Source organism: Vigna unguiculata, chromosome 9 (genome assembly GCF_037176805.1).
Source record: "Vigna unguiculata cultivar grain cowpea cultivar isolate G323 ecotype 2 chromosome 9, ASM3717680v1, whole genome shotgun sequence".
Taxonomy (NCBI): Eukaryota; Viridiplantae; Streptophyta; class Magnoliopsida; order Fabales; family Fabaceae; genus Vigna; species Vigna unguiculata.
This window is the reverse complement of record NC_140800.1, coordinates 2604956-2617407: the sequence shown is the minus strand read 5'-3', so window position 1 is coordinate 2617407 and position 12452 is coordinate 2604956.

Sequence of the window (12452 nt, the reverse complement as noted above, 5' to 3'; positions counted from 1 at the left end):
ACACTCATTATGTCATTCAAAATCTTTTCCCTCAAATATTTTCATTAATTTTTTAAAATTTTTTAATCCAAACAACTCCATAAATTCTCCCTCCATCCTTCCTATTCATCCACTCACTTTCCCTCACATCATTCTCCAATCCAAACACTACCTTAATGTTGACATAAGTATAATAATAATTTACTTAAATTTTAATATTTATATTACTTCAGAAATATTCCTTTAATAACAAGGAAAGGTGTAAAACCATGAAAATATTGAAAAAATATTATTATTAAAAATCCACTTTTCATTAAAACAACAGGGATTAGGGTCAACATGCTTTACACTTTCAGAAAACCAAAATTGGCTATTTACAAAAGAAAAAAAAAAAAGTTGTGTTGGCTCCCATTGTATTATTTTATCGGGTGAGGTCAACATTGAAGAGGGTTCCAACTAGGCAAATACATGGTAGGAATGTCAAAGGCAAGAGAGAAAAAAATATTTTTAAATAAATTGATTAAAACAAAGAGAATAAGTAGTATGGTAATAGAAGATTAAATAATTATAATTTTATAAAAAATAAAATATTATTTTTATTATAAGAATAATACAACTTTACCAAAATAATTAAGAAATAAAAAAGGAAAGAACAATACAAATTGGAGACTTCTATGTTACTTCCATGATACAGTTTGATCCGCGTGGTTAATGTCGTATGCGGCGTGGTTACTGTCGTATGTGTGACTTTTGATCTCTTTCGCATTATCTTTTCACTGTTCAATTATTCCTTTACCTTTTCTCACTTTCTTTATCTCTTATTTTTATTTTACTCTCTTGTCACTGTTATCTAATAAAGACACAGACTTTTTTTTTTTGCTTTCAATGTAATAGGAAATAGCTTAACATTACAATTTTATAGAACCTTTTGCATAGAAGTATGTCTATATTATATACAATTTCAAATCTTAAATTATAAAAATGAAAAAAATAATTGTTATCTGAAAATAATTATTTCAAAAATTTTAGAAAACAATTATTAAAATAGAAATTTTACACAACTTTTATATTCGAATAAAACTAAAAGTAATGACGAACTTCTATTAACCATTTGTCTAGACACTATATTCCTATTACATCATTTTTATCATATAATAGTATTATCTGTCATATATATATATATATATATATATATATATATATATATAATATTGTAAGGTTAAATATGTTTTCTTCCTTCAAGTTTAAGTGAAATTTAAAATTAGTTTCTTTTTTAAATTTTTGATTAATTTAGTTTTTTATTTTTAAAAATACGTGAATTTAGTCTTTCTAACTAAATTTTGTTAAGTTTATTTGACGTTTCAAACGTATTTCATTATAGTATTTGAATTGTTTATGCCATTTGACACATTTTCGCTTTAATGTTAATTTAAATATTATAATAAAAATGCGCTCAAAATGTCAAATAAACTTAACAAATTTTAGTAAGAAAAACTAAATTCACTCATTTATAAATTTACTCATTTATAAGGATGAATGACTAAATTGGTATAAAATTTCGAAGAGGGACTAATTCCAAAATTCACTGAAACTTGAGAGACAAAAACATATTTAACCCAATATTATATTGCACAAATACTATTATGAAAAAAATGAAAAAGGAAAACAGAAGATAAAGAAGAAAAGAAAATAAAAAGCTGAATAGAAAAAACAAAAATATCCAATAAATATGAAAACATTACGAGTCAACTTATAAGAAATTACAATACTACTTTTTATTCAAATTTTTAAATACCTAAAATTTAATAAATAGACCATGGTATGATAACTTCAACAAAACAAACAGTTAAAAAATATTTTAAAGAATTATAACATCTTAAAAAATGAATCTAATTTAATTTTAAAAGAATAAACTTATAAAATAAGACTTACAGTCAATAATATATTATAAATTTATCTTTATTTTAATCTATACGAGATCTCAATGAAGGGTGTCAGTGCAATGACATAAGAATAAATGAATCATGTTTATCACGTTTTTGTAATCTATAAGTGAAACTGGACATAACTAGTTGCTTAGTACTTTCCTTTAGTCATATTAGTATGCCACAAAGTTGAATTCAAACGCTCTCCACGCTTTTAAATTTCAACTTGTTGCTTTCAGATCAAACCAATGCCCAACAACTTTTTTTTATCCATTTATAGAAATTCTATAATATAACAACCGATAATTACTCAATTTACATTTTTTTATGTTAAATATATTATATTCCACTTCAAACAAATGTTCAATTTCACACATTCACATTAAAAACTTATTTCATGAGGATATGCAAGATCCTTAATTAATAAGAAATAAAATTAAAACTTAACTTTCATTAGTAGATTGTTTAACATATTAATAACATTAATAATCCTAGGTGTAATCACATAGTGAAGTTTCAAGATAACAAATCCCTCGTCATTGATTTCCTTAAACAACTTCAAGTGTATAGATACATTAAGAAATGATGAGACAAAATTTATGTCTAGATACATTAACTCTAACATTAACTTTTTTTGAGAAGAAAAAGTCGTATTTGGTTCTACAGTAATCGCCGCAGAGTCACTATAAATAATAAAAAATCTTATCTTTCAAATAAAGTTTATAAATTGTTATGGTATAATACTTATTAATAATTTTAAAATGAAAATATTGAAAATTTAAAATAGGTTATATCTTTTCATAATTTCACTTATATATATATATATATATATATATAACCAACCATGCGTATTTGTACTTTGATTCCATTAAACATAACTAAATGTGAAAGAAACAATAATGTTATTGTTTTTGAAAAACAAAAACATTCGTTCTTATAAAAAGATTAACTTTAAAGTAATTAAAATTCTAGTATAGTAATGTTCTTAGTTCATTTATACTTGCATATTTTAATAATTTATAATATTATTTTATCTTTATATTATGGAATTGAAGTTATCACTACATAAAAGTGCTTAATTAACAAAAAAGTTGTTATTCATTCTAGATCAATTTAAATACTAATTTATAAAATAAAAAATCAATTGTTATAAATTAATTATTATTATAAATAAAAAATTAAAAGTGGTCTCTAAATTGATTTCTAAACTTTTTAGCTACTAAAGGAAATTAGTTATCAAGATTTTTGCTACCAAATAAATTGGTTTCTAAATTAGTGTATAATTAATTAGTGACACTACTAGAAATTCTCATATTACATGGGATTTTTCTTGCAAATTTGTTAAAAATTTTTGCAATAAAAGACATTTTCCTGCAATTTTTTCTAAGAATCTTAATTGGTAGGTAATTCCTTCGTGAATAATCATTTCCTACAAAATTATAAAATTTGCAAATATATCTTACAAAATTATGTGCGAAAAGTGTTTTATAAAAATATTTTGCAAAAAAAATGGTAGCAATTTCTTGCAATTTTTTTTTCACAACAAAATTTAAGTATTTTCTATGAAAAAATTTTCAAAACAAAATTGACAGGAAATATGAGTTTTTTTAGTAGTGTGACTAATTATAACTTTTTATTCATAATAGTGACAATTCTAGTAATCAATAATTTTTTATTTTGTAAATTGGTATCTAAATCGATCACTATAATAACTAACAACTCTTAGTCAATAAAATTGGTTGTTGATGAGACATTTGCTTCTAGTGTACAATTATAATATATTAGCTGTTACTCCCTTCAACTAGTATTAGACCATGCATACGATTTTTTTATTTGTATTTTAAATGAATATAATTATTTTTGAGTTTTTAATAATAATGTATTTATAACTTTTTTTTATAATTATGTGTAGTTATAAACATGTAATTTTAATTAATAAATTGAAAACATGAAAAAGAAAAAAATTATTATGAGTATTTTTTATATAACAAATTAAATTAAATTAAATAGTATTATTTTAATATTTATGTTAATATGTTGGTTATTTTATGATAATTTAGCATATATATATATTGTTTAAATATGTTTTGAATAATTTTAGTAGACCAACAATACAATATTGATTATTGGGTTTCTCAAATCTATTTTATAGGAATTTCTTTATTTCCAAAGAAGAATTTTTTATTGATTGGAGGGATTCTTCACTTATGCGGGTGAACTTCTTTCGTGATCCGAAAGGCAATGTACTAAACATTGAGTTTGAAGAGTCCTTGATTGTTGAGAAGAAATTTTGTGGTTCCTATAAGATATTAAGCTTTTATAATTTGAATGAAGTTTATTATGCATGTACGTTGTTCAATGGTGATAGAAATTTTAAACTGTGGGTTTTTACTTTGGATTAACATGAAATTGAATATCCTATTTCAAGAGATTTTGTTTTGTTTGTTGAGTCTTTGTGTTCATCAATTTTTTTTTAAAATCCTTTGTAGTGAAGTTATGTCCATTTATGATTGTTGGTTTATAATTTTGTTATATGTTGTTTAATTTTAAACAGTGGTACATTGTGTTGGAAGATGTCTTTAAGTTGTTTTGTAACAAAATCTTGTGTTTGACAAATTAGTATTGTTCATTGATCCACTTCCAAGGAATTTTCAGCTTAATATGGAGAAAACATTAAGTAGTTATGATGTTAGATCATCCTCATTGGTACATTATCGGTATTTTCTTATGTTTCTATTTTGTTTGTTTTATGTTAGTCGTAATAGTTATATATTTGAACGCATTACTTGGATTCTACCTTTGCTACCAAATGAACTACCTTATATCAATTGAAGATTTTGTAAACCAGCCTTGCAAAATTAAATGGCCTGATAGAAGTAGATGGAAGCACTTTTGCAACGAAAACATGTTTGCAACAGCAAGAGATGTTATTAAATTAACATTAAACGTTGTTAAACCCAACTTCATTAATATTGTAAAACTTTAGACTTGTTAATGCAAGTGAATAGAGGTAGCAATTCAAAAAGGTAAAAAATACAAATGCAAGTGGATGTGTATACCAATCAACAATTCAATATAGTAATTCCTCTAAAAAATCTCTTTTATACTTTTGAAGTTGGAAATATTGGTAATGGGTTGTGCTCGTACAGAAGTCACTCCTGTGAACAATAACTTGAAGCGGTGTTCACATATTCTAGATTGAGATTTGTTTTTGAATATTTTAAAATTATGCATTATATAAATTTGCCCCTTTGCCAACACTCCTATTAAGGGTGGACAAAAAATTCAATTTTTATAATCCAATCCATTTTTTCTATGATCCAATCCATTTAATATTCATTCTATTAAAAATTCAATTCATTTAAAATCCATTTTATTGGATCTGGATATCAATCTAATCTACATTTTATATATTTTATGGATTGGATATCCATTCTCAAAATCTAAATTTTCAAAATGGATAATCCAAAATATCCAATCCAAATTTTCACTTTATATTTTTTGTTAGGTTAGGCTAAAGGTTGAGACGGACTAGCCCAAATTTAGTCGTATTTGATTGAGTTGGCGTGACCCTATACAAAATTTTGCCAAATTAGGCCAAATTTTGTCAAGTCGGTCCCGATCGATATTTGACCCAGTTGGTCTTGGACAAAATTTGGAAGTATTCGGCCAAATCTGTCAAATTCCTTGGTGTCAGCCCTATGGACACAAATTTGGATCCATATCCATTATTTGGATCCAAAATGGATATGGATTAGATTTTTGATAGGGCTAACACCATAGAATTTGACAAATATTTTGTCGAGGCCAACGAGATCAAATTTCAGCATAAAATAAATTTGGATGACTTTCAAATAAATTCAGAAAATATAATATTAACAAAACTTTAACATAACAATACATCAACCTTACACGTTTAATTCAGAAAACATAATATAAACAAAACTTTAACATATTTTCTATATTCTCTTACAAATATGATTGTGTCCGATTTTAATCTTTACGAAGTGCTTCTATATATAACAGCAATAAAATCATCATTCATATACATTAACAAACAAATTGTAAATTTAAAGTATATATATATATATATATATATATATATATATATATATATATATATATATATATATATATATATTAATACCAAAACTATTATTATCTTGATTTTTTTTGTTAGCTATATTGACGATGAAATAACTACAATTAATAATAAAAACTAAAAATTAATACCAAAAAAATTAATAAATATTTTTCTTTCTATATATTTAATGCTCTCACGTTGCTCAAAAATTAAAATCAAGATCAATTTAGATACATATTTATGTCTCAATTTTCTTACATATTTTTGATGAACAAAATTAAAAAAAATAAAAATCCATCGAGTTAAGCAAAAACTATTTTTCATTATGAGACGGAGAGAACTAAAGTTACTTTTAGAGTTTTGTTTCTTAATTTATTAGCACTAAAAACAATTTATATATATATATATATATATATATATATATATATATATATATAGAGAGAGAGAGAGAGAGAGAGAGGGAGAGATTAAATTTATGGAAAAATGAATTCTAATTTTTTATCTTGTTTTATTTCTTTGAAATTACTCATACACAAACTTATTTAAATATTGTCTAAAATATTTACGTAATAGTTATGTATTTAAATAATAATTAACAATATATAAATACAAATATGCTATTTAGTATAAATATAAATATTTTCTTCTTTAGACTTAATACCTATTTTTCAAAATAAATTGGTTAGTGAAAGTTATTTAAAAAGTTTTTTAAAGGTAATATATAATTAGGTTTAATAATGTCAGCGAAAGTGATGTATTTTGAGTTTTAAAATCACACTATATATTTATTAAATATATTATTTTCTACTTTAAGCAAATAAAATAATATTATAGAGTTTAACATTTGTGTATCTATGTGTATATATATACATGCTCTATTCTCTTTCTCTTGCATTTAAATACATACAAATCTATCTCAAAAGCTAAAGAAGCTCAAACATAATTCTAAGAATGAGTATGAAGATGTTATTCTTCCAATTTTTTTGTATTGCTTTTCTCTTAACATCAGGTAATCAACTCATTTATATTTTTGTTTAGTATGTGTTTTAGTTGTAATTAAGTTTTTTCATCCTAACACTTTATATGAATAAAATGAGATATATTATTAAATTAAAAAAATAAAATTGTTAAACAAATAAAAAAAAAGTTTGATTTAGATATAATTTGTAACAAGATTTTGTATGCATATATCTCAAGTGAAAGCAGATTCAAAGAAACATCTTCTGGATTAATGTGTAAAGAAGGAGGAGGAATATGCATAAAAGAAGATGGTTGTCAAAAATATTGTTTGTTCATTGGTTATAAGAGTGGTGGTGATTGCATTCCTTTCGTCGGTGGTAACACTTGTTGTTGTAGAAAATAAATTGTGTTACTTTTATTTAATACTTTCAAAATAATTATTTTTATTACTTTATCTGTAAAACAACTTTTCACGTAAAAGTTCAAACATCAATAAATTCTCTTAATTTCAATTATTTACATTTGAATTGAAATTATGCTTAGAAAATAAAGTTAACCATTTTAATTTGGGTGATTAGATAAATAAATTGTTGAATCACAATTATTTATTGTATTTTTTATATAATTTAATAAACACAACAAGTATATTTTTCTAAAAAATTTAACTTAAAACAATATATATATATATATATATACTTAATTGAATTACAGCTAAATAATCTAATTACCTCAATTTCAATATATTTATTAACTTGATTATTTAAAAAAAAGTGTTAGCTATATTGGCCCTGAAATAACTATAATAAAAACTAAAAATTAATACCAAAAAAATGTTTGGATTTCATTTTTTTCTTCTTTGCAGACACTAAAATATGATGAGGACTTTTCTACCTCATTTAAATGTTTGAAAAAATTGGAATATATAGTAGACATTAAATTCCAGTTTAAGTTTTCAACATTGAATCCTCATAATTAAATGATGATATGAGTTCCTGAATACTAGCCTACTCAAGTTGGTTCAGTTATATTTAAACCTAATAAAAAAAAGTGATTAATTTACATTAGATTTTCACATAAATAAGAACTTAAGCGTAATAATCACAGTAATAATTAAAAAAAAAAAGAAACCGTATTCAAAATTTGACTGCATTGGGCTGAGTCGACTTTGACAAAATTTGACCGTATTTGGCCGAGATAACCGCAACCAAAATTTGGCTGTATTTAGCCTAGTTGGCTCCAGTCAAAATTCGGTCGAATTCAATCCAGTCGACCCTGATTGAGATTTAATCGAGTTGGCCCTGTCCCAAATTTGGTCGTATTCGACTAAGACGGCCTAGGATGAAATTTGGCCGTATTCAAATGAGTCAGTCACGATCGAAATTTAGCCGTATTCAACTGAGTCGGCCAAGACCAAAATTCGGCCGAATTAGGTTGAGTCGGCTCCGGTCAAAATTCGGTCATGATGGCCTCAACCAAAATTTGACTGAGTTGGTCTTAACCTGAATTTGGTCGTATTTGGTAGAGTCGATCGCGACCGAAATTTGGTCATATTTAGGCGAGTCGGTCCTGACCTAAATTTGGCCAAATTCAGTCGAGTTGGTCATGGCCAAAATTTGGTCGAGTCGACACTAGCCCAAATTTATCTGTATTCGGTCGAGTAAGTCCCGAACGAAAGTTGACTATATTCAACTTAGTCGGCTTGATCGAAAATTGGTCATATTCAGTCAAGTCGGTCCCGATCGACGAATTTAGTGGAGTCAACCCTGACCGAATTTTGACTGATTAGGCCCTGGCCCAAATGTGGTCATATTTGGCCAAGTCGGCTCTGGCCAAAATTTGGTCGTATTAGGCAAAATCAGTTTTGGCCGAAATTCACTCGAATCCAGTCAAGTCGATCTCAACTGAAATTTTGTCAAGTCGACCTTGGCCCAAATTTGGTCTCGTCGTCCCCGACCAAAATTTGTTCGAAAGTCATCCAAGTTCATCCCATGTTGAAATTTGGCCTTGTTGGCCCCGATAAAAAATCTACCAAATTTTATGGTGTTAGCTCTATGGGCACAAGTTTTAAAAAAATTAATTTGAATTTATTTTATGAAAAATGAATTTTGGATTTTGAACTTGATCCAAATATTTATATCTGAATTTAAACTTGATCTAAATATTTGGATATGGATTTTTAAAAAATCCAATCTACTTTTTTTGAAAAAATGGATTTGGATCAAAAATCTAATCCAATTATTTGGATCCAAAATGGATATGGATTGGATCATTAAAAATTCAATCCATGATCATCCTTAACTCCTACCACATTTCAATATCTTCTTAGTCATTGTAGGTATGACATCACTATGAACATCAAACTTATAAAATTTAAAATCACAATATACCTTCATATAAAAAAAAAGAACTTTTGACTAAGTAAATCACCTCTTGATTAGTAAGAATCATCTCCATGTGTCATTTTGATCCAGAAAAATCCTTGTTTCCCACAATCCAGAGATCTATAATTCTGATAACCAACTTCAATGTTTCTCTATTTCAATAAATATCTTTTATCATATCAAATTTCCTATCTATCTACTCGATATATTATCAACCAATATATTTATATATACAAACTCATAACGCATAATAGAAAAAAAAATTATTTAAATTTGGTATATATAAAAGTAATATATAGCCATCAAAAAGCTTCAACCAAAGAAAAAGTAATAAAGCTTCAAGCTTGAAACTTCAAAAAATAAAAAAACTAAGGAGGTTGAAGAAAATAACAAACTTTTAACCAAAGAAAAAAAGAAGGGAAGCTTCAAACTTGAAAAGAGCAATATAGTATATCACCGAGGAAAAACATTAAAAGAGCCACAAACGTAACTTTCGACCAAAGAAAAAGCAGGAAAGGTTCAAATTCAAACTTACAAAAATAAAATACTATGACAAAAGGAGGTTGAAGAAAATAACTAACTTTCAACCAAAGAAAAAAAAAAAAACCTTCAAACTTCAAAACAACAATACAAAACATCAAAGGAGCGATAAACGTAACATTCAACCAAACAAAAGCCAAGAAGCCTCAAGCTTCAAACATCAAAAATGAAAAAACAATGAAAAAGAACATTAAAGAAAAGAACAATAGTAGAAAATCACAAAAGAGGTTGAAGAAAGAAAAAGTAAACCAAACATGAGAAAGGAGGATGAAGAAAGAAGGATGAAGATGAATATTGAAATCCTGAAAATGGAAGTAACTTCAAGAAAAACAATATAAACACACCATTGAACACGTGCCATAAAAAGAGTTTATTTGAAAATTTTAGAAAATGATCAAATACCCAAAATAATATATACATGTTAAGAAATTGGATTTGGGCAATGAAGTGATTTCATTAATGGGGATTTTTCTTAATGATATATATGTTTTCTCTCTATTGTTCTCTCATTCACATAAGAACATACCATACTTTTACAAACTTAAAACTTTCTTTTTTTTCTTTCATAATTCCAAGTTCAAAGAAGTAAGGTGACTTTTAAGTTTAATATTGAAGTTTTGGTCTTCATTTCACAAGTGCTCACTTTGGAGAACCATCTCCTCTACTTTGACCTTTATTGGAAAGTACATTTTTATTATTTATCTAAAATAATAATAAAATAATTTTACTATTAATAAAAATAAAAGTTGCTAAGATGTCTTTGAAGTAGAGTATGAAATTTTAAAAAACTAAGTTGTCTCTTATTGAAAGAGTTTTAAGTTTAGAAAAAACAAACAGAAAGAAATTCATTGATTATCCAATGCTTAATTCGGTAAAAAGTAAACTTATCTATAATCATAGTAAGTAGCATGTAAAAATATATTGACATAACATTTTAGATTACACAATTTAAATATATAATATGTATGTATTGAATAACTTTAGCCATTAAAACAACTTGATAACTTAAATCGTCGACATGGATATTTGGAGGAAAATATAGAGTTTATGAAAATGACCACAAATATTGTAAATTTTAATTCGATTTTAATAATATTTTTTAAGATCGAATCCACAATTACCATAGGAATATCATAATTGAAACATTGACATTTATACATGTATAAAATTAAAAAAATTAAAAAATAAAGCCATTGGTTTAGTTTAGTTTATTTTTTTTAATGCGGGAATCATATATATTTTTATGTTTAATTCAAATATATTTTTGACTATAAATCCAACCATATCACATCATATTAAATTTTTATAACATATCACTACTATTTTACTATTTCAATTGCATTTTCAATATGACTTTGATGGATGTATATTCTTTGAATGTTGCCTTTTCAGTTAATATACATCTAATTCATAATTTCTACCATAATAATTTGAGTTGGAAAATCATCTTTAACGAATATTAATATTTCTTTTTCAATTCCTAAGCAATCTTCCAATCACTGTTGAAAAAATCATCATGTCATCAAGCACAATTAATCTTAACTTGGTGTGGAAAATAAAATAATAGTAATATTGTGATAACTCTTATCAATAACTTTTCAGATCGACTAAGGAAATTTTCTTTTATATTTGCTTTAATTTTTTTAATCTCTTTAAGTTCAATTGAAAAATGTTAGATTGTTAGGAAGCAAATTTACATTTATATTCAATTAAATTATATGTTTCAATTTTTTTTTTCTGTTGATGTTTGAATTACATAAAACATAGTCAATAATCTACTCAGTGCTGCAACTAATCTTAAATTATATTTGATTTATAATTTTATTAACTGTTTGAATTAGTGTGGTGAAAATGTTCTGTTAGACATGTTTTGTTTGAATAATGATGTGAACATTAATTAGACATGTTAAAGTTTGTGTAAAGTTTTGTCAGGAAGACAAGAGTTATATAACATATTTGTATGAATTAGTTATCAAGTCAGCTTTAGACTCTGATTGAAAAACGAGTCTTTTAAGGAAATTCATCCTAAATAATTAACAACAATAAAAATAATTTTTATTGATTTTTTTTTACTGTTTTTCTACTAGGCGTTCATACTACACTAATATTTTCACGTTTTAAAATATATTAAAAAATTATTAAAAATATCAATACAATATATTTTTAATAATTAATAAAGAATAATACTAAAAAAATTAATAAAAAATCTAGACTCATTAGATTAATATTATTTGAAACCGAATACCTCAAAACAATATGTTCATGAATCTTTTTATTTGTACTATGTTAAACTTTTTTATATCTACTCATATAAGACTTGAATTTCAAACATATTTTTAGATCTTCCATGCTTTGAATCCATTTTATTTGAATCCATTTTATTTAATGATAAATTACTTGATAGCACAAAATTATCAATAACAAATAGGTTTAATTAGTCAGATTGTACCTACTTTCGTGTAGATGTATCAGTTTGTTACTCGTTTGTAAAAATGTGTTAAACGAGTCTCAATTTTTGAAAAAATGTTTTAATTAGGTCTCTTTCAAACAAAAATTATTCGTGTCATTAACTTTATTCATGAT